Source organism: Anastrepha obliqua, chromosome 5, assembly GCF_027943255.1.
Source record: "Anastrepha obliqua isolate idAnaObli1 chromosome 5, idAnaObli1_1.0, whole genome shotgun sequence".
Classification (NCBI taxonomy): Eukaryota; Metazoa; Arthropoda; class Insecta; order Diptera; family Tephritidae; genus Anastrepha; species Anastrepha obliqua.
In genome coordinates this window covers 17972154-17993309 of record NC_072896.1, presented here as the reverse complement: position 1 = coordinate 17993309, position 21156 = coordinate 17972154, and the positions used below count along the sequence as shown (strand labels likewise).

At 38.3% G+C, this 21156-nt stretch overlaps 1 non-coding gene across 1 annotated transcript; it reads right to left on the bottom strand.

Moving 5' to 3' along the window:
* Positions 1–16702: 16702 nt before the first annotated feature.
* On the bottom strand, positions 16703–16775 carry Trnam-cau (transfer RNA methionine (anticodon CAU)). The gene has a single exon. It is a non-coding gene; the product is annotated as a tRNA-Met (tRNA).
* Between the last annotated feature and the right edge of the window lie 4381 nt (positions 16776–21156).

Here is a 21156-nt window from a genome sequence, read left to right as displayed (position 1 = left end):
CTAGGGATGAGGCTTTGTCATGAATATATATTCAGTATTGCCAACGCGATAAAGTGATAAATAGCGCCATCTGTGTGTCACCTTTAAAACTAATTCAACCTCCCAATATTTAATTGTTTAAATAATTCGTAACTTTGGCTAAGAAAGGCCGGAAACTTATTCCCATAACCAATATATTGAAAAATAAAAATGAAACAATTTCCAACAATTTTTTTTTGCTTTCTCAGACCGGGAACTATTCACACCTCCCTCGCATTTCTTATTTTTTTCTTCTCTATTCTTTTTCTATTGGCGGCCGCCGTAGCCGAATGGGTAGGTGCGTGATTTCCATTCGGAATTCACAGAGAGAACGTTGGTTCGAATCTCGGTGAAACCAAAATTAATAAAAACATTTTTCTAATAGCGGTCGCCCCTCGGCAGGCAATGGCAAACCTCCGAGGGAATTTCTGCCATGAAAAAGCTCCTCATAAAAATATCTGCCGTTCGGAGTCGGCTTGAAACTGTAGGTCCCTCCATTTGTGGAACAACATCAGGACACACACCACAAATAGGAGAAGAAGCTCGGCCAAACACCCAAAAAGGGTGTACGCGCCAATTATATATATAAAGGTTGGCAGAAAAGTCTTGCGGTATTTCTGCAAGATTGTCTTTGCAAGCGCGTAGTTCTAGTTGTATTCGTCGCATCGGTTCACGCGAGAGCTTTTTGGAAAGCTCTTTTCACGTGCTAACACGTGCTTGATTAATTGTTGTTTGCTTTTAGTCGTTCGTGAGTTATAGCGTCGCAAACTTGGAGCAAAATAAAGAGAAAATACGACATATTTTACAGTACTACTACGATAAAGGCACAAATGCATCTCATGCTGCCAATAAAATTTGTGCACTTTATGGACCCGATACAGTTTCCATTTCCACCGCACAACGATGGTTTCAATATTTTCGTTCTGGTGCAGAGGTGATCGAAGATATGCCACGATCCGGAAGGCCTGTCGTCAAAAATTGCGATAAAATCGCTGAATTGATCGAAAGAGACCGGCATAGTAGCAGCCGTAGCATCGGCCAAGAGCGATGAAAAGTGGGTCACTTACGACAACGTGAAGCGCAAACGGTCGTGGTCGAAAAGCGGTGAAGCTGCCCAGACGGTGGCCAAGCCTGGATTGACGGCCAGGAAGGTTTTTCTGTGTGTTTGGTGGGATTGGCAGGGAATCATCCACTATGAGCTGCTCCCCTATAGCCAAACGCTCAATTCGGACCTGTACTGCCAACAACTGGACCGCTTGAATGCAGCACTCATGCAGAAGAGGCCATCTTTGATCAACAGAGGCCGAATTGTCTTCCATCAGGACAACGCTAGGCCACACACATCTTTGGTGACGCGCCAGAAGCTCCGGGAGCTCGGATGGGAGGTTCTTTTGCATCCACCGTATAGTCCGGATCTCGCACCAAGTGATTACCACCTATTTCTGCCCATGGCGAACGAGCTTGGTAGTCGGAAGTTGTCCACAAGAGAGTCCTGTGAAAATTGGCTCTCCGAGTTTTTTGACAATAGGGAAGCGAGCTTCTATAAGAGGGGCATTACGAAGTTGGCATCTCGTTGGGAACTTGTCATCGAACAAAACGGCGCATATTTGACTTAAATCGCATTATTATAACCAATTTTATGAACAATTGAAAATTCAATAAAAATACCGCAAGACTTTTTTGCCAACCTTTATAAGTATATTCTTTTTCTATTTCATTTCTCTATCTTGCTTCTACTCAAAATTATATTAAAAAATATCTATGACTGAAAAAATTCCCAATAAAATGTTTTTTGTTTGCTTTCTCAGCTCGGAAACTATTCACATCGCCCTCACATATATCACATCTATAAACCTTTATCCTGCTTCATAATTAGGTGTTTAATTTTCTTACGCTTGGCTTAGCAATTTTCAGGCTCTTTATTTGTACGACTATTGCAGAGAAACTATCAAAAGTCACCCAAAATTAACATAGACATTAAATTTACATATTTCACTTGCCAAATCGCAAAAGGGTTTCGGTAAAGGCTTAAGGCTCAGTCACACACACACATATACATATACAGAGCACATACACAGTATTAGACAAATCCGTATATACGATATGTAGGAGTGTAAACTTTTAAGTGTTTCAGCTTTCTTGGGATTTTGCTCTAAAAACGCCCCTTAATTAAAGAATTCTGAGAACATTTTAGGCACAGTTGCCTCCCCCACCACAAACATTTTACACATTTTCCACATTTTCATTGCAAAGCACAGCCACTCACCGCTTACTGCTGCTCGCACCGTTCGTGGTCAATAGGCTTTGCGGTTGGCATTTTCCATTAATGTGAATTTCAATAGTATCATTTTGGGGTCGACATCGTTTGTGCAACAACAAAGAGCGTATTTTAATTGAATTCCATAATACCGAATATTGTGTGCACAATGACAAAAACTACATAAAATAATACACCAACAAAAATACTTCCATCAACGGCCACCTTAAATGGTAACCGCAGAAATAGCACCGGCGACGGCGTGCACACAAAAGCAACGTAAAACCAAAGGGCCTAAAACAAAGCAAAAACTTTGTGGCACAATTTTCGTAGCTGCCTTACTAAAATGACCGTTTCGTCACTAGTTAACTACACACATACATGTACAGGTATGTACATACATACATATTTATGCTCGCTTGTAGCTGGCGTATCTGGATTGGGTCATTTGGTGCCACCATTTTAAGCCGATTAAATTGGTGTTGCTTGTTGCGCCATTTTACAATTTGCACGTGCTGTGTACTTTCGTATATGTGGGTAAGTATGCGTGCTTTACATATAACAAAGACTCCTTTGAAAAGCGCTTTCCGTGCCGCAAACAAAGCGTTCGATCATTTGGCCGTCGTTCAATTTCGAACTGCTCTCATCGTGGGCCTGTTGCTTTTCAAAAGCAATCGTTACAAGCGCTTTATAAAAGTACCTTTAGGCTTAATTGCTGCCACCCTTGCACACTCCTGTATTTGTATGCCGCCTTTTGTGGTTAGGTGTGGCTTTTTAGGCGTGAAATAAATTACGCTTTTCATTTTGCTCATGGAAAGTTTGGACTGGATTCGATAGTTTGCTCGATATTACGACCAAAATGATGCAAAAATTAAAGCAACACAAAAATTCTGATATTCACATATGAGAACATACATACATACATACATACATACAAGTATGTATACATATACATACGCGTTTGCGTTCCATCGCTATAAGACCATTATAGACGCACCATAGAACCAGTTTCAAACAAATCAGTTGGCCGACCTCTCAACGCTACTTTGTCTTACTTCCACGTACTCCGCGATAGAGATAACTAAGTATCAGTAACATCCAGCCCTTTTCGCGATGGCTCAATGATTTTAGTCAGTACTCTCTTCAATGGTAGGTAGTTCGATAGGAAGAAGAGGCAGTGGTTTTTTAAACGGGCACTTAGATCGTTGCCGTTCCCTTATGATACCACGGGAGCAGTTTCCCAGCTCTCTCTTGATTCCTGTCCTCCCTGATCATAGAGAACATAGGGTCTCTACAATTGCTTCCAACAGCCACGATCCTGCGCGATGGCTTTGACTTCTTTGAACGGTTTCTCTGCAGCCTTAAGTTCCTTCTCGAGAGTTCTCTTTCACGTGCACCTAAGGCGTCATTTTTTCTACTGCCTTGCGGTCTCCAATCGAGTGCTTGCCTGCATATTTCTTTGGAATCATTTCGAAGGGTATCGCCAAACCACCGCCACTTCCTCTGCTTTATTTCAGTCTGGATGGGTAACCGCTTACAATTCTCCCAAAGCTCTCTGTTGTTGATTGTTCTGGGCCACCGAATCCAGAATTAACGTCTTAAACATTTATCTGCTACCCCTCGTTAAGCCATTTAATTTGAAGTGCAAACCCACTGATCTGGCTAACACTTCTACCCCTAAGACCATCAGTATCATTCAAGAACGATTAGCCAAAGTAGCTAAACCTACCGGCATGTGACGCAAAACAGTGACAAAGAAGATAGCTGGCAGTCTCTTTTGCGTTCCCATTCTTGCAGCTTCTACAATAGTCGAAATGAGGTACGTTCAATCTTTGAGCGTGTCAACCTAGGAGAAAGTGACCTGTGATCAAAGCAACTAACATAGAGACATTTTTTTTTGACCGATTAAGTAGCGTCTTGGAGCGCCTGACGTCCCATTCTTCTTTTTGTAGCGTTACATGACAAACTATAAACCCATTTTGTGTTAACTGAAGTTACAATGCTAATCCAACTACGTTTATATATTTATAGGTTGAGAGGGGTATACTTATAATCTGCATACCAAGAGGGAGGCGAATGGTAGTGCTCTCTCTCTCACTAATGTGTCTGCCCAACGATTCTCTGGTATGTCACCAGGGAGCCATATCAAATTGGTGCGGAAATATTCCGCCATCTCGTTAAGAGATGTCCGGCATTTGCCAGCAGTGATGAAATTAGTGACAACTCCACCAAGAGATTTAATCGCAACTTCGCTATCAGAATAAATACAAACTTCTCTAAACGTATTGTAGAACGCTCGTCAACAGTAGTGAACAACAGTGCTTGACAACAAAGTCTCTCTCCCACTATAAACCCAACACCGAATTTGCGCTCCCTTACATGGCAGCTGTAGTAGACGTCGCAAGCCCCAATGTTCTTGTTGCCTTGCCGCGTCCATAGCATCTCTTGAACGGCAGTCGTATCAGCTTTTGCTCCCACGAGGACATTAACCAGGCGAGTAGAAGCATCTTCCCCACAGTCTTTATTTCGTTTGCAGAGGTCGTCATCAGAATAAGCTGTTCTCATCCGCAGCTTTGTTTGGTGTTTCATTGGCGAAGGATTTTTACAAAGAGATATCATGAATAGATCCGCCTTCTCGCATTAGCTCACTCTCAAACGGACGTTCAGGAGCTATCCACAGTATATTTGGGCGAAGCCTGCAATTTGTGGGCAGAAGAATCGTAAATGTCACTTAGGTATTGTCCCCACTTGCGTGGACTTCTACACACGTATCGTAAAATTTTACATTGGTGCCAGGTCCGGACTATACGTTGGATGCATTAAAACTTCCCAACCAAGCTCCCGAAATTTTTGGGTAGTCATTAAAGACGTGTGTGGCCTTGCATTATCCTGATGGAACACAAAACCTCTGATTGATTTCTTTCAACTCCCACCAGATATACAGTAGAACCTTTCTCACCGTTAGTCCTGGTTTAGCCACCGTTTGAGCTGCTTGATTACGCATTCACCACGATCGTTTTCACACAATATTGTCGTAGGTGAGCCATTTCTCATCGCTAGTCACCATCCGTTTAAGAAATGGGTGGATTTCACTCCTTTTGACCAAGGCTTCGCAAGTGAAAATTCGATCCATCGTGTTGTTAATTGGTGTGACATCCAAACATCGAGCTTCTTTTTGAATCCAAATATTCGAACCAGTGCACTTGCGAATGGTAGTCACGCACCAACACATTCGGCTACGGTGGCATATTCACTCAAGCTCTCATCAACAAATTATCAGCTATTCGTAGAAATATTGACAGCGTCGAGAATATGAAAAAAGCTGAATGGCCACCTACTATCATTTGTGCTCCACGGATGGCAAGCCAAGCCATGAGTACTGTCCACCTGGTCCTGACAGCTGGTGCAAATGGCAGAAAATTTCAATCACCCTGCACCACTACAATCAGATATTCAGCAGCACGTAGAGCCAATTTTTTTAGATTTATCACGATATGAATTGCTCGAAAGATGTTTGGGTGGTCACACGCAAAACGCAAATGAGAGTTTCAACTCTACAGTTTGGCGTCTCGCTCCAAAACACTTACATTCGGGGTCAACAATTATTGAAATGATCTCCTACATTGCTGCTGGAGTGTTAAATGAAGGATATACATTAGTCCGGGTCGATTTGTGGGGAAGCAAAAAAATCGCCCATTGCTCTGTGAAAATCATATTCTAGGAATCACAATAAGAAACTTTGCCGAAGGAACCATACCTCTAAAACGAATTCTGATGTCCCCCAATTTGGGTCGAACTTTTTAGTTTCTTTTCTCATGTAAAGGCCAAAAATGGTTTTCGTTTGATATTTTCAAATGATTGTATGGGGAACCCCCCAGGGGAGTTCCAGGGGGTGTGCCACTGGCATGGGTGGATCGGCCGTCCAAAGTTGTGGGGGTCGGTCATACATTTTGACTCGATTGGAGCACTCTAAATGGGTCAAAGTGGGATTTTTCGTTCGACCCAAATTGGGGGACATCAGAATTCGTTTTAGAGGTGTGGTTCCTTCGGCAAAGTTTTTTACTTTGATCCCTAGAATACGATTTTTAAATCGACCCGCCCTAATATACATCGATTTTAGAAACAATGAAGTCCTCAAATATAATAATAATTGGCCGTCAATGTAAATCTTACGCCGAAAAAATGGCTGAAAAGAGAGTGATTCAAGGAAATCGGCTCATTAGCCACTAAAGAAGCTCGTAAAGCAAGTCAACGGCAACTAATTGAACAGAATGAGTTCTACGAGGCTTCAAAAGGACAATTATGTTGCACCAGGATTTCTGATTAATCGGTAAGTCACAAAAATCATTCACTTTTTATGTATTCAAACTTTAGACGCGTTTTTCTCAAAACTATAGTGTTCGTTATCTTTTTTATGATATTACTTTCTATGTGAATTTGCAAGTTTTCGAACATTTTTTGAAAAAATAATTTTTTCGAAGTAAAAATAGTAAGAAAATTCGCCCCAAAATTAATTCTTTTAAGCATTTTATTCCACGAACTTTTTTCCATTTTTTTCTTCAATTCATATAGAAATTATGACATTAATAAGCAAATTTTTGGTTTTTTTGTATTCAGGTCACTGACGCCGATGCTACAATGCCCGCCGATTGAGAAGCCCCGTTGCGACCTTCCTGGAAGAATTGAGTGTACATCCGTCATTTTAAATGATTAAAATAAAAAAAAATGTTTATATTATTTTAATGTATATATAAATGAACTGTGTGCCAATTTTGAACAAAATATATTGACTTTTTCAATTTAAATAATTTTAATAAAAATCGGGGAAAATATGGCCCTTTACAGGTATCTGTCCCCTTAAGGATTCACAATGAATATTTAGGAATTGGATAGTTTGGTTCCTGGCTTTTTTTATTTAAAAAAGTGTAATTAGCCAACACCTCTAAGACACAGAAGGCATGAGAGCGTCTGTTGATAAAAGTCAGGGCTTTCTTCAACTACAACTTGCAAACATATAAAGCCCAACTGACTGATAAACTTAAATATGGATAAACGACGCCAAGTTTATTAGTTTTCACTAATTAATCTCTACAGTAGTTACAAATTTACGCAAATTTAGCTAAAAAAAAATATTTTTAACGGCGAGATTAATTTTTTGATAAATGGTTAGGTTAACAAGCAAAATTTGCAGATTTGAAACGGTACACCCACACCAAATGCATGCCGCACACCGCATACTGCAAAAATCGCCGTTTGTCCACACTTATGCCAAAAGTGGAAATACAAGTACATAAAACAGGCAGTCATTATTGAGGATTGATGGCAAAAAATATCGCCTCTTACCGCTAACTGATTACTTCACAAGTACCTGAGAAATACCGCCATCAACCAACACCGCACTGAATGTGCATTTTCAACGCGTATTCCATTCTTGTCCTCAAAATTCAATATTTGTTGTACGAGTAGCTGAATTCTAGTCACCAACAAAAACCAATTTATCTGTACCACTTCAAAGCAAGCAAAACCACAAAACAAACAAATAAATTGCATTTTAGTGATTTTGCACTTTTAAGCGCCAACAAGTATGCTTCAAAATTTGTTTGTGCTTTGCGGTTTGCCAACCACTGCCAGTGTCATTGTCAAAGCCTTCTACAACCACCGTCAAAGCCACTAAGCTATTGTCCTGATCATTTGTTTTGCATATTTTGCGGCGTTCAGCGTTGCACTTTTTAATGCTTGCCTTAGATTATCTTACAATGAAAACACTTAACAAATACACGAAACGGAAGCAAACAATGGGCTGCAAAGCGAGAAATAAAAGCAAAACCCCAAACAGACTCAGAAACGTTTCAAATGCTAGATGAAGGCGGGAAAATGAAGGGAGCGCATGGTTTGGGTTAAGTTAAATAAGAATGAGGCAACTCAAATACGAGCTACACAAATCGGCTTTTATTATTTTCACAGTCAGATTATGGTGCTTTATTAATAGGCGAGTATTGTTGTTGTTCTTGGCACACTTTATTTCCTGCTTGTTGCTATTGGCTTCCGCAGCCTACTTTACCAACTCATTTCTTGCGCTTTTATTGCTATTAAATATTCGCCACTATTATCCTCTTGTAAGTTTGTATGCATGCAGATAATCTTACAACAAGTGTACTTAGCAACAACAACTGTCTGTAAATATCAGCATCAATACAAGCACTCTAAATGAAAACCCTTTTCAGGAAAACTGTAGCCGTCTAAAGCTTCTATTTCTCTTAAAACTTATTCTTAAAAAACTGAAAAAATCTGTAAAAACTTTGTAGTTCTGCTCATTAAGGATAAAAACATACCAAGCTTCCTTGAGTCTTAGCTTAGGAGGATGGAATGTATCAGTTATACATATTACCCTTTCAGTGCTCCTATTTACTTATTGGGGGCTGCTTCTCCAAATCCAAAAGGTATTCAAATGAGTCTGGTTTCTTATGTGTGTTTCTTAGAAACGGATTATAGCCAATGAAAGCATCCATGACCTTTGTAACTAATGATGGATTGAAGGATAAATGGATGACTTCTGTGTTCGATGAAAAATATAGTCATTAAACGTCAATTCGTAGAAAAATTGTTTAACCAACACAACCATGGAACAGGAAAATTTATGCAACATGCCATGTAACCTTTATTGGACCGGTCCTTCCGAATTTTTCTCTAGTTTTCTTTTTAGTGTTGAACAAGGATAGAGGAGAATTTTCTAAGGAGGAGTTAAACTAATAGTTAAATTTTGAGTCACAGAATCTGTAGATTAAGTTGGGCTATGGTCGTAACTAGTCGGTCTGTACGGCCTTTAATCTTACAAGTCCGTTGTGATATCACTGTGCGACACGGAACCTCATTTACTTTTCTTCATGGAACCATGTTGTGGCTCTTATGAAGCGCAGAATTGGTCGCAAGAATTTGAAAATATTTACCTAGAAAACCTGCTCTGATTTTAGCTGAGGCTAGATACTTGCAAAGGGAGTATTTAACTGTTTCTTCCTCTTCTTCATCTCTACGATTTCTACAGTTTTCATGGGAGAAAACTCCTAGTCTCAAACACTGCCTGCCAAACAGCCAACGACCGATTATATAAGCCACGACCTTCGAGATATACTCTCTTGATAGGCTAAGCAGTCACAGAATCTGAAACTATGTTATTAATTTTTGATTAGTAAAAACTAACGATTTTTTCTTTGCTAGCGCTGGACTCTTTTCTAAAGTCGAGAAAAATTCTAGTAAAACTGTCCTAATACTTTCATTTATGGCAGAAAAATACAGTGGAGTTGCTTTTGACGTGGTCCAGTTTACTCGGTAAAAGGCTAGTTCACTAACAAGCGACATATTTTGGACCTCTAAAGTGCCTTAGAGCAGAACTCGTAGCTGTGCTTACCGGTCGTTGAAAGATCGGCTTTCACGGAAAAAAGCTGAGTTTACCATTTAACCCCCATTATAGAAGCTGTGGCGACCTTTCAGAGAAGGAGACTATTGCACACTTTCTCCGTAGCTGTCCAGTTTTGGCAGCTAGACAATTAAGGTCACTGGTTGCTCCTTTCTTCGATAGTCTGGGGCAGTACGCCAAGCCAAATCCCTTCTCCATTACATCAACAACTCTGGCTGGCTGTAGATATTTGCCTGCGAAGGTCTCATAATGGTAGCAAAACGTCGCTTTAGTGCAACTTAGAGAAAGCCATTCCAAACAACAACAAACAACTGTCTGCCCAAATTCACTCATATGCAGTCACAAATGGAAACTGTAAGCGATTGCGTAGCAAAAGCAGCCTTGAGGATTAACATTGCCAATAGAAAGATGAACGCCACTGAACCTTTAATTGAAGAAGTGGACGAATTCTACTATCTCGGGAGCATCATTAACAGAACTGGCTGGACAGCAGCTAACATACGTAATCGTATAGCGCAAGATCGCGTTGCATTTGGTATGCTAGACAAACTTTGGAGATCTTCGTATATATCCAGGCGTACCGAACTAAGGGTATTTATGTCAAACGTGACGTCTGTCTCTCATCATGCCCGTCCTAACGTACAGCGCAGAAGCGTGGACGATAACGATATGCGATGAAGCGTCCCTTAGAGTGTTTGAGAGAAAGATTTACGGATGATATTTGGGCCTTTGTACGTTAGCGACGGCGAACATCGTAGGGGAGGAACGATGAGCTGTATGAGCTTTACGACGACATAGGCATAGCGCAGCTAAAGATCCAGTGGCTACGTTGACTGGGTCATATCATCCGAATGGATACAAACGCTCCGGCTCTAAAAGTATTTGATCCGTTACCATCTGCAGTAAGGCCTCCTCTCGTTAGAAAGATCAGGTGGAGCAGAACTTGGTGTTGGTTAGCACGAGAAAGAAACGACTGTCGCGTTTTTTTAAACTTGGCCACACTCGCGTAAGCGATTATCGTGTGAATTAAGAAGAAGAGAAGAAGTCTGTCGTTATGTATGGCGTCGGAACAATGGTCAATGTGCGAAATAAAAACCCTGCAAGCATTCATCAGTCGTTGGCTCTGCATGATTGAGCGCGTTTCCTGGCCAAACACCATCCCCAACACAGATATGTGGAGTAAGATAAAGCAGATTCCAGTTCATCTCAAAATTCGGCGACGAAAATGGAAATCGATTGGACATACAGATTCGGAAGTTCCGTGGAGATATTGCAAAAGCAGCTTAAGATTGTTGTGGAAAGTCGCAGGCGCGGGAGACCATCCAACACGTGGAGGCGACTACTTGAAGCAGAAGCTCTATAAGCAGGACGTTCATGGAGACCCTAACTGAGGCCCTTTGCTTCTCCTAAGAACCACGGAAAATGTATTATATATATAAGGCACCTTTTGTGTGCGCATTTTATGCTTGTATTATTTTGGTACCTTTCGAAACTACTGTTCCTTGAATTCTGTGTGGAGGTTAGCATTTCGACCGACGCTAGTTTTGGCTGGAAAAGAGCTTAGGAACCAGTTTTTCTATATACCTTCCTTATACTGCCTAGATACCGCTTTGGTCTGGGCATTAATTGAAGGAAAGGCTGACATTAACACAAAGGAGTCTATAGTTGAACCTATTTCGCCATAGACGTATTGGATGCATTTCATTTAACACTCGTATAAGTGATTTAGAGATCCCAAAGAAATATAAACTCAATGGAATATAAAACCTCACCATTTTCGAAATTCGATTAAGAACGGAAAGCGACAGACGCACTACCAACGGTTGAGACCACTAAGCCCTCAGTCATTACCGAAAAAAGCCGCTCGTTTACTGCCTCTCAGTTGTTTTCGTCGCCGTAAACGAAACAGCGAATAACAAAATGACAACAACAAAAGCCGCAACGAGCACAGCAGTGCTTAGATTGCTGCAAACTCAAGTGCGTGCTTTGTGTGCTTCCACCTAGCACAGCTCAGAGCCCGCATCTCACTGGGATCAGAGCAGCCACCAAACTCCTCACTTGCAACACTTAACCGTCTCGCGCCAGCTTTGAGCCATGGTTGTGGAAGTGTGGGCGCATCGTTAGTATTGCGCAACGTGCGAACAATAGCGCTGCACACAATAACGGGCCGCCAACAAAAACAAACAGCACTGCAACAAGCATTACAACAACAGCAATCAACGTAAAAGCAGTTGCGCCTAGCTGAATGTCAGGTGCCTGACTGTCTGGAACTCTTTCGTGTTGCCGTAGGTGGCTGGCTGCATGAAAGCGGAGTGAGCTATTTGCCTCTTGTTGTTGTTGTTGTTGTTATTATTATTCCCCAGTCTTCCCTGCTTGGTGTATAACACTATTTTAGGCGACTAAATCGCGTGAAACCCGCGCTCTGGGTTGTTGTGGTAATTTTCGTTGCTGCATTTTCGCCTAACAATAGCGAAAAACGATAGAACAGTAGAAACAATAGCAACAAACTAACGGACGTTGCATGCAACCAAAGTGGCAACGCAACAAAGGCACAAACTGCAACAAAAAAGAGGCATCAGCGAAAAGTATTTTATTTTCGCTGGCGTGCTTTTAGGCGCATACAAGCCGAATTCATTATGGCTGGCTGGTGGTGCGTTTGTGTGTGTGTGCCGTGTTTGCGCGTATGTTTTGGCTCGGCGTACTTGTTGACCACATTTTGTGATTTTCGGCGATTGCGATTTGGCGCGGTCGCGACTTGTAATTTAAGAAAGCGGCGAGTAGCGAAAATGTTCGTGCTGATACTACAGCTGTTGTTTCTGTGTGTGTGTGTGTATGTGTGTGTTTCTACCCCCTCCGCACTGTGGTGGCAAAATGATTGCAGTTGTTGATTTGTTGCAATCTTTAGCGTGTTTACCACAAAAGTGCTTAGCGCTGAAGAGTTGGGTGCAATCAGCAAAACAACAACAACAACCTTAGCTACAACTGCTTTGCATGCTGATTGTACAATTTGTTTGCTTGTTCTTTGGTTTCTGGTTTTTGGTTTTTTTCCTCATCCATTTCGCAACGCTTAGCTCTTCGTTTGCTATTATTGTTGTTGGCTGCAATATTTTTTGTCGCCTTTGCCTCGCGCCTGCCTGCTGGTGGTGGTGGCAACAAACGATGTCTAAACTAATTGGATTTGTTGTGTATGCAATTGTTGCTGTTTGCGGCGTGAGTGTTTGCATCTTTTTAGGCGTGCCGCAAACAACATTCTGCGCTATCGTCGCCGCTTTGGTTGCAAATGCAAACACACGTGCAACACGAGAAAAATTCGAAATTCTAAGCTCGTTTATGCGATAATTACTTTTATTTTTGCTGCGTGAACATATTTTAGCTTCGTTGTTGATTGCGTTTTGGTTCATTAAAAAATCCATTGTCTGGAAAAATCTCGTTTTATAATATGAGCTAGACAGGGACATATTTTTTTAACATATTTTTGTCTTATTGGCTCAGTGCGGGCTCGAACGACATGTTTATTTTCGCAATATAAAAAAAAATTAATTTATATTTAGTTAATTTAATTAATTTTAGTCAACATTTGTTTCATTCCATATTGGCAGCGATGTTAATATTGCAAGCTTTTAGACTATTGAGTAATTCCAAGTCAAGTATCCCAAGTATTTTTCTAAAAATTGGTTGATTTAGAGGCTGAAAAAAATTTGAAATTTATGCAATAGTGAAACTTTTGGTATAGCGTTTTCTAAAGAGAAATGTCTTCGATTATTTATAACATTGTTAGAATTGTTTGTTTGTTTGTTTTAATTTTTCAGGATCAACTTTTCTGTTTAGAACAAATTTTTCTCCAATTTTTTTCTTTTTTGAAAAGAAAAGAATTTAAAAAATATATGTTATCATAAAAAATATGTGTATGTATGTATATAAAAATATATGTAAATTAGTATATATTCTTATAAAGTCGTAAACGACCAACTTTATTCATTTGTTCTTTATTACAAACAGAAACTTATTTCTAACATTAAAGGAATCTAAGCTTACAGTGCAGACTTACATTAAACAATAACAGAAAATGTTAATAGAATGCATAATGTGTTATGTTACAGATGTTAGTAAGAGTATTTGATTAACTATACAGATAATTAAGAAAAATCACCTTCTATTTGCCACTTCCCTGCTCGCTATCTCTATGATCGATTAACTTCACGATGTACGCCGCTAGCGAGTATGGTTATATATCACTACCTTACAAACACATGTAATTTAAGGCAGCTCTATTTCAGCGTTGCCAATATACATATGCTCATTTAACATTAATAAGAGAGCACCAGTTTTAACATACATATATGCAAATGCATTTACGCATAAAAATCAAATATTGTTGTTATAGCTACTCACATCAAAAACTTATTCTCAATAATCATCTTTACTTCTCCTATTCGAGTTTTATTCATTAACATAGTAGCAGACAGCCCATGTGTATGTATAGACACATGCACTCTTTGCATACTTGACTCCGCCACGCATTCGCCTCTTCGGCTAACCAACCTACAAATACAATTTTTATAAGTTCTCTGGATATATAATACGAGTATGTACAAGTACTTCTCGGCTCTGTTTGTTCTATTCGTAGTCTCCGAACATATAAGCTACTGCTACTACTCTGTTACTGTTACTTCTCTACTAATAGAAACGGCACGCTGTTAACGAATACCTAAATTTACACATCAAAATATAGAAGACTAATAAGAAGTTATCAACAGTGGTCTGAATATACCTGCACTTATGTATAAGAGGAAGTTTCGTAGGCGGCTTCCAAAACTTTGAAGATATTAAAGAAAGAAACTTAAAAGTTAGCTCGATTATAGGCCCACCACTATTTCTTTTTATAAAAATATGAACTACATTACTCCAACAAAAACTATATGATGCAGGGTTTCAAGCTTTGACAAAATTTTGGAGAATTTTTAAATATTCAATCAAAACTTTCAAAACCATATAATACAAAGTTTCATATTTTCTCAAATTTTTCAGGGTATGCAGTTTTATAACCCACTGAATTTTAGTGCAAGTTTCAAGTGACTACAAAATCTCGCTTATTTTTGACTGTCCTTTTTGCTGAGGTGTCACGCCTTTTCTTCCATACAAAGTGAATGTGCGAATTTTTTTTATGTGGCAGAAAAAACCTATGCTACATTGCATGAGCATTTGTTTGACTTCAGTATAGTCAATATTGATGTAACGCTTTTTTTGACGTGATAACGTCTTATAATTCGATTTAACAGGCTGCACGCACGAAAAAATGTGTCGTTACCTTGCTCATTAGTGTTACCTTGCTCATTGCCGTTACCTTGCTCATGTGTCGTTACCTTGCTCATTGCCGTTACCTTGAATGAACTGCAAGCGAAAGCGCGGAACGAACGACAAAGCAAACAAAGCCAACGAACGGCAACGTTCGACATCTTGCTCTCTCCTACTTAAGTGAGCGTATATGTGTATGTACATATATGCGCATATGTACATATATAAATTCACGTATTTGTATTTGCATATGCCTTCTTATTGATTTTTATTAATTTGATTTACTTGAAGAATTTAAAATAAAACCAAGTTTGTTAATAATACCTGTTGTTTTAATGTTATTATTATTTTTTGACGTGATAACGTCTTATAATTCTATGTAGCCGGCTGCACGCACCAAAAAATGCGTCGTTATCTTGCTCATGCGTCGTTACCTTGCTTGAACAGCATGTTATGTTATGTTATGTTATGTTATGCTATGTTATGTTATGTTATGTTATGTTATGTTATGTTATGTTATGTTATGTTATGTTATGTTATGTTATGTTATGTTATGTTATGTTATGTTATGTTATGTTATGTTATGTTATGTTATGTTATGTTATGTTATGTTATGTTATGTTATGTTATGTTATGTTATGTTATGTTATGTTATGTTATGTTATGTTATGTTATGTTATGTTATGTTATGTTATGTTATGTTATGTTATGTTATGTTATGTTATGTTATGTTATGTTATGTTATGTTATGTTATGTTATGTTATGTTATGTTATGTTATGTTATGTTATGTTATGTTATGTTATGTTATGTTATGTTATGTTATGTTATGTTATGTTATGTTATGTTATGTTATGTTATGTTATGTTATGTTATGTTATGTTATGTTATGTTATGTTATGTTATGTTATGTTATGTTATGTTATGTTATGTTATGTTATGTTATGTTATGTTATGTTATGTTATGTTATGTTATGTTATGTTATGTTATGTTATGTTATGTTATGTTATGTTATGTTATGTTATGTTATGTTATGTTATGTTATGTTATGTTATGTTATGTTATGTTATGTTATGTTATGTTATGTTATGTTATGTTATGTTAAAGTATATTATGTTATGTTAATGTTAACTCATTCTCTATATCTATACAGAATATCTATCAAACAAATAAAATTAAAATTTTCTTTTGAAAAATGCAACCATTCAATCAGTATTTTCTTATGACGTTATCACGTTAAACTATCGTCAGTGAACCGACTTTGCAGACAACCTCTTTTTTAATTTGGTGTCAATCAAAAATTTGACAACTACTTTGGCTTGTTGGAAGTACCACTATCGACTGGTATACCAAAAATTCATGCTTTATATGGGCCATTCTAAAAACTACTCATCACTTCAGGTTAAGTCAGTGAAAATTTTCAAAAATGCTTAAAATGTGATTTTTAGGGGTTCTCACATCCATTTACCCAAAATTATGCCGTGATTGAAAATTCGCATTATCAAGTTCGTATTCAGCGTGCAAAATCGAAAATCACTTGACTATTTAAAAGAGGCAAAAAAAAATTCTAAGTTGTGGCGCTACTTAAAAAATTGATTTCTTATACGTATATAATACTTCTTATACAAGTAAGACTTAAGTTTAATTAAAAAAAAAATGAGCGTGAAAACTAATAAAAAAAAAAATAATAAATTAAAAAAAAATAACAAAAAATTAACTGCCCCGGGTGAGGCTCGAACTCACGACCTTAAGATTATGAGACTTACGCGCTGCCTACTGCGCCACCGAGGCCATATGAAAGTTAGCGATCTTGTTAGGACTACACTTGACTTGAGTAGTTTTATTTCGAAAAAAGTAAATATGGATTAGAATAAGAATTCTATTTTGACCGCAAGTGTAAATTGTTGTAGTAATTCCGTTTTATAGATGTACTTGGTCATAAGTGCCTATATATTATGTAATATTTATTTTATTTATAGTATTCATTGTATTTTTTATTTGCAATAGCCGGCTGTGCAATTAAGGCAAATTTATTTTGTGTACAAACTGCAAACACAAACTTTTTCTTTACTTTTACGGTGTACTACAGTAAATTGTGGCTTTAGTATATTAAAAAGTGCAATAAATAAAAAAACATCATTATTTTGAGATTTATTCAAAATTGAATACAATAGAATAACTTCAAACGAATTGAATAGCATTTTCAGAATTTTTAGTTTTTTAGGACAAAATAAATTTTAGAAACCACATAAAAAAATCTTCCCAAAAACTTTGTTTTAAAAAGTATTTTCTGACCTGGAAAATTTAAAACTTTGGCATGTTTCGGGGATTGGAAAAATCGTTGGCATACGTGTATTTCATCGAGAGGGGATTATTTTGAAGGGGATGAAATTGATTTACAAGAATAAATAAAGATTTTTCATTTTACAACCAAATTCACCTTACTTTTTGCCCACAGTATACTTATTTCTGTGAGGTATGTCTGTGCCGAACATATTAAGAGCCTCAATTATGGATCTGGTGCTAAGATGGTTAAAAGCTCCCTCCATGTTGCGACTACTTAGAATTGTTTGTATTCTTTGCTCCTCTCAATCTTACTTACAACCTCATGAAGAGCTGTCTTCGTAGATTTTCCTTTGAGGTAGACATGCTGGGATGCTGAAATTGTCGTGTTTGTAATCTTCTCTCTGAGATATACATCCAACAATTGCTCGAGAGTTTTAAGGATAAAGGAGGATAAACTGAAGGGTCTGAAATCTTTCGCTGCATCATGAGCGCATCTACCAGCTTTGGGGATAAAAATCACCTTAGCCCTCCTTCAGCTTTTCGGAATATGCCCTAGCATAAGGCTTTTTTTGAAAAATACCTCCATGACTTTTCATGTAGTTGCGTGGTTCATTTTTATTTATTTTTTTTTTTTTTTCAAATATAGTAATTACTTCATTAGTCTTTACTTACTAAGTAATAAAAAAAAGGTATAGAAATCGTAAATAAAGGTATAAAAATCTAATAAATTAGCTCTAGGTTTCAGTTATCAAGAACTACTACAAACAGTGATTTTAATATGTCTCGCTTAATATTTATTCTGGCACTGGTTATTTATATCAATATCTGCGTTCTCTTTTTGGTTCTGGTTATCAATATTAAAAAATATTAATACTTTACAGAAACTAACTCATCAAATACAAATTTAAATTCTCAAACTTCCAATTCAGTTGCAGCATTTTTTTCTAATAAGTTCAGGAAGCAGAACTACATGAGCATAATTACATTTACTCATATACAGTATGTACATATGTATGTAAAAGTATGCAAAAATTCTTGAACGCAGTAGCGGATTCAGCAACCCAACAGATATGAATTCATCATAATTTAGAGTAGTCAAGCATGAAGACACATTCCTAGAAAAAGCATTGCGAATGCCTTGGCTAGGAAGAAAAGTGAACTTAACATGTTCACTACCAAGCTGTCACATATACTATATATACTCGTACATATCTGTCAGCTAAGTTCTCACGTATTGTATGTGACGCTGGTTTAACTTAATTCAACTAAAGGCTGATCAATTTATTGGATTTTAAATTGAAATAAAACAACGCAAATTCAAATTGATCGGGCAATTTTTATTATTTCAGTGTAGAACCATTCCTGGCATTTTTCATTCATTTATTTTTCAAAGATAATCCCTTTCAAATGTTGGTCGCAACTGCGGCGTAATTCGGCCATCCATAAATACCAATTTTTAATGACTCGCTGGAGGACTTCGGTTGGTATCTCGTGATTAACTTTGGAAATGTTGGTTGCCAATGCCTCACTCGAAGCTGGTTTATCCACAAGGCATTTAGACTTTACATACCCACACAAATAAAAGTCCAAAGGTGTAAAATCACACGATCTTTGTGGCCAATCCACTAGTCCGAGACAAGAAATAAATGGTTCACCGACGACGCAGTAAGTTCATTATTTCACAGACTGTGTGGCAAGTAACACAAGCTTAAATTTTTGGCATCAAAAAGTCGTTTATCATATCGCAATAGCGTTCGCCCATCACTGTTACATTGGCGCTAGCCTCGTCTTTGAAGAAATATGGGCCGATGATTCTGCCAACGCATACCCGACTAGAAATTTTGGTAAGGCGGTGATTAGACGCAAATAAGGTAGACCGCATTCCAAGTTTGCGCCTCATAAGGCAGCCAAACTAGGCCCAAATCCCGAAAGTAACACCACACATCTGCCTCATTAGGCGCAGGTTCGAAAAACCGAACTTCGGTAATACTCCGGATGCCCTTCTACAAATCAGTTAAGGATTCCGATTTATGCCTAAGTGAGACACTGCCACAGATTTTCGTGACCACGACCAAATTTGGTATTGTTCTGGCATGCCAGTCTTTGCCTTGCCTAACGTGGGCCTGGTAAGGTAATAGTGGGGTGTGCCTCAGTAAGGCCTGCCAAATTCGGGCCTAATTGATTCTTCGGCATGCCTCATTGTAATTCTAGTCGGGTAGACCGCCCCAAACAGTTATTTTCAATGGATGAAATGGCTGTTCTTGAATGGCTTCGGGTTGCTCTTCAGCCCAAATATGGCAATTTTGCTTACTAGTGTAGTCATTAAGCCAAAAATGCGTCTCAATGTTAACCCTTTAGCCTATAGCCACGAGTCTGACTCGTGGTAAAGAATTTGTGCCATAAGCGAAAACAACGAGTCTGACTCGTGGTAAAGACTTTGTGATCAATTGATTATGATTACTTCCTAGACATCTTAAAATTACTATTTGTACCTAAACATTGTTTATTATTTCACAATTCCTTTCGTTGCATTGAAATATATATGTTACGAAAAGTATACACTTTGCGCCAGTTCGGGTACACGGCAGTTGAATGGCACGGCGCGCGAACGAATTTCTTGCGTATTATAGCTCGCGCAATTGGTAGATATCGTGTAGGCTAAGGGGTTAAACAAAATTCGAGTCCCAAAATGCAGAACTTCGACGAGTTTTTCAAGAGCGCAACAATTTGACGCTTAGGAAAATCGACCAACTTCAAAACTTGCACTAGCTGTATTTTATACGCTTTCAAACCAAGATTTTTGCATAAAATGTTCGAAGTAGTGCCATAAGATAGGCCAAGTTGTTGAGATCAGCACAGAATTGGTTCTTCGGCAAAACTCTCCTTTACAGCCAGAATATTGCGGCTTCACTTCGGGCTGTACATGGCGTAATCGGTCGAGTACAGGGTGGGCCATATAGCGTTTGCTTTTTGAACCACCTATTTTTTTGAGAATGGTAACACAAATGGCATGTCAAATGTGTTCATAATTTACTTAAAGGTTTGACATTTACGAAATGGGACGCTATACGCTTGAACAAAATTGGGAAATATTGCAAACCTATTTCCAAAGTGATGAGTCTTCTTCTTCTTTTCTGATTTTCACATCGGTGGCTACGTCAATAAGCAAAATTGTCGGATTTTGGTGTCAGAAAATCCACATGTTACTGTAGAGGTGCAAATGCATCCACAACGAGTCACTGTTTGGTGCGGTTTTTGTATTGGCGGCATCATCATGCCATTTTTTTCGAAAATGAGCGAGGAGCCGCGGTTACAGTAAATGGCGAGCGTTACCGTGACATGCTCAACGAGTTGTTTCCAAAAATTGAAGAGGATGGCATGCACAACATTTGGTTTCAACAGGACGGTGCAACTTGTCACACTGCCAAAGTTACACTCGAACTTTTGGCTACCGTTTTTGAAAACTGAATAATCAGCCGAAATTCCGATATCAATTGGCTGCCTCGGAGCTGTGATTTAAGCCCGTTGGACTATTTTTTGTGGGGAGCCGTTAAGGACAAATGCTACGCGAACCATCCATAGACGATTGATGCTTTAAAACACGAAATCGAAGTTGCCATTCATGAAATTGGAGCCCAAGCAATCGAAAACGTGCTCAAAAATTGGGTTGATCGAATGGCCTACTGTAGAGCCAGTCGTGGCAGTCATTTGAACGATATTATTTTTCATTCATAAATGACAATGTTTAATCTTCAAAATAAAAAAAAAGTTTGAAAAAATATTGATTCGTGTTTTTTTTTTAGCCGATTCAAAAAGCAAATTTTACATGGCCCACCCTATATCATCTAATAAGGTAAAATTGTTCTCAATTTTGCCGATGGTTTGC